Source organism: Nannospalax galili, unplaced genomic scaffold, assembly GCF_000622305.1.
Source record: "Nannospalax galili isolate Female #2095 unplaced genomic scaffold, S.galili_v1.0 scaffold1217, whole genome shotgun sequence".
Taxonomy (NCBI): domain Eukaryota; kingdom Metazoa; phylum Chordata; class Mammalia; order Rodentia; family Spalacidae; genus Nannospalax; species Nannospalax galili.
In genome coordinates this window covers 493,806-496,902 of record NW_008339068.1, presented here as the reverse complement: position 1 = coordinate 496,902, position 3,097 = coordinate 493,806, and the positions used below count along the sequence as shown (strand labels likewise).

Below are 3,097 nucleotides of genomic sequence, written 5' to 3'. Positions count from 1 at the left end.
GCTGGGAGTGGGTACCAGGCTAGGGGGCGTTGTCTGGTTATTTGCAAGTTGACAGGAAAAGCCTCTACCGGTGGGTTTTGGGGGTCCTGAGACCACTGAGGCTGGAAATTTTGAGGCTGGCAGCTTTCATTGTCTCTAAGGTTACACAGCTGCTCTGTGGCTGTAAGGCGTGTCTCCACAGGGGGTGGAAGTGCTGCAGGGCTTGGAGGCAGCTGAGGTGGAGGGGGAGGGGAATTTACCTGAGAATTTTTGGAAGCTGTTGAATCTGTTACTGGGCAGTCTGCAGGGTTTTTTTTATCGCTTAAAACCTCTCCTTTATTATTTTCTGGTGTTTGTAAGCTTTCCTCAATCTTAGGTGGGTTTTCTAAGCATTGCTGGATGGCTGGGCGCCAGATATGGGGGCGCAGGGATCTCAGGGTGCCAGCTGCTAGCGTGGCGCCGGTCTCCTGCGCGCACCTGGGAAGCAGCGGGTCCCGCAGCTCATCTGCTCCGTGTTGCTGGTGGGTCCCTGCTTCTCCGCATCTCTGTGGGTCTCTGCTACCGGGGCTGGCCCAGTCGAGTTCCGCTCCAATTTCACCCGTGCACTCTCTCTCTAAGTTCGGGACCCGTCAGCTGCCGGGTCACGAGGAGAGGTGCAGGACGGCTAAAGCTGGATTTCCATGAGTCGATGACGGAAGGATAGCACCCCCCGGGGAGGCTGGATCGTAGGCAGTAAGACACAGAACTCAGCTCAGTCAGTGGTACAGCCCCTTTATTCAGTGACTTAGCTCGGCTCCAAGTCTCGGTGATCCAGCTCCGAGTATTGAGGAAAAACCAGGATACTTTATACTGTGGGGGTGGTAGTAAAAACCTTAGCTGCTAGGTACTTTGTGGGAGACCCTATTTACATGTAGAGGTGGGCTCCTGCCAGGCTGCCAGACTGTCTGAAAATCACACAGGAAAGGCTGGCAGTTTCCAGAGCCGGAGGCCATGTTTCTGTGATGGCTGCTTCCAAAGATGAGTCAGGAAGATGCCGGGAAGGCACCCTGCTGAAAAAGGAATCTCTGTAGATGAGGCCGAGCCCGGGGGCTATCCAGACATGAAGAGACTGCTACTTTACACAACAGGGGTCCCCAACAGGGTGCAGTGTATCTGGAGACACAGTGACCTCGGTGCCATAGTAGGTGGACTTCAGATTACAGCTTCAGTAAGTTGCACTGTCCTCTGTGCAGCCTACCTGGATCCCTTTGTATAGGCAATAGGCTCATCATGGTCCTTTCCAACAAAAGCCATTTCCCACAGTTGTCATCCTCTGTTTCTCCTTAGCTCCTCCCCTTCTGTGTCAGAGGAAAGAATTCTCCTCCTTCCTTCCCAAGCAAATCCCCTCATCCATGCCCTTGTGCTCATGGATGAACTGATTCAATTCTTCAATGTTGTTCTTCCCCAGCCAAAAGTATGTTCAAATCTCCTAGTTAAAATGGGGTTCCCACCTGCTGTGTGAGTGCTCCTTTATTGTTCTCTAGGGGGAAAAAAGTGAGGTTCATTATACCACTCGACTTTCTCATGCTTTTCTGCATCCTGTGCTTCTAATTATCCACCAAGTCCCGTAAATGAATGAAAGGTGTATAAATGCTGCCTGTGTTATGCAATGCTGGGAGGGAGTCTTTTGGGTTAATTCTAGAAACCTCTGTAATTGAGACCTCCTAACTTCACTGAAGCCTTGCCTAAAGTGAAGGTGGTAAGTCGCCTCTAAAATATTAAAACAAGGGGGCACCTGGATTTGAACCAGGGACCTCTTGATCTGCAGTCAAATGCTCTACCCCTGAGCTATACCCCCACTTATGTATAACCTCTCATTAGTACCTTTTCATGCCTGGCACCACACCCAACCTACCTGTGCACTTTTAATCTACTCTACATGTTCCAGGAACTGACAAGTTTTCTCCATTGCAGGCTTTCCTCTTCTGTCCTATTCTCCTCTCCAGCCTTAACAGTTCCCCTTGCCCTCCAACCCCCACCCCAGGTATGATGAGGTAATCAGCCTTTGCACATAGAATGGACACTGAACAGTGATGATTCCTCCAAGCCCATACCTAATTGTTAAGGTAAGAGTTGCTCATCCTAGATGCTCAGTAAAGCTCACACTCGGTCCAGGGAGTCTCCTCCATATGCCAAGCCCTCAGAAAGATGTTCATTTTTTCACTCCACCACTCACCCACTCAACAAACACTCATGGAACTTGTTGGGAGCTAGGCCCTGTCATCCATGTTAAGGACACAGAAACAGCTAAGACATGGTCCTTATTTCTCAAGAGTCTTAGTGTAAATAAGAGACACAACCATGAACCAAAATATTTTTACAAAAGTGGCAGGAGGCTAAGCAGAGGCCTGTGGGAGAGGCTTCAAAAGGGTATTCATCCTGAGGGGGTCAGGAGGGGCTTCCTGAGAGATGACAAGGAAGAGTTCCTAGAGAAAGAAGCTGGTTTCTCGGGCTTCCAGGCTTCCTATGGGATAGATTTCCTGCAGTGAGTAAGCCTCATGGTCATTGCTCAAAGTTCAGTCTGTGCCACAGCATGAGTGACTTGGTGGGCTTTCTCTGCTGGCTACTTCCAGAGAGGACAGTGATGGGCCTGAGCAGACCCCAGAGTACAAGAGAACACAGTTCAGCACATACCTGGAGCACTGTTGGAGGGTAAGGTCAATATGAGAGACAAGGTTATTACTTTGCACTCTGTCTTTGGCTCTTTCAGATGTTTCACTGTCTAGTATCTAAAAGAGACTCTAGCAAGGGGGCACCTGGATTTGAACCAGGGACCTCTTGATCTGCAGTCAAATGCTCTACCCCTGAGCTATACCCCCACTTGTTCATGTGTGCCTAATAAGCATTCTAAACCTGTGTGGCGACTCCCTGACTGTCACAATCCTAACATGTATATTTGCCAGTGCTCTGTCATCATCTGCTTCCTCCTATGACAACCAGTCCTGAGCTACCTCTTCATGCCTGACTGCAACTTCCTTGTGACCAGCACCCTCCTGCCTTAGTTCCCAGCTGAGACAAAGGCATTATCCTGGAGGTATATACTAGTACATCCTTCAGACCCACCCAGAAGAATCAGATT

The 3,097-nt window shown here is 49.7% G+C and overlaps 2 non-coding genes across 2 annotated transcripts; both read right to left on the bottom strand.

Moving 5' to 3' along the window:
• Positions 1–1,744: 1,744 nt before the first annotated feature.
• Positions 1,745–1,816, bottom strand: Trnac-gca. The gene has a single exon. It is a non-coding gene; the product is annotated as a tRNA-Cys (tRNA).
• Positions 1,817–2,765: 949 nt separating this feature from the next.
• Positions 2,766–2,837, bottom strand: Trnac-gca. The gene has a single exon. It is a non-coding gene; the product is annotated as a tRNA-Cys (tRNA).
• Between the last annotated feature and the right edge of the window lie 260 nt (positions 2,838–3,097).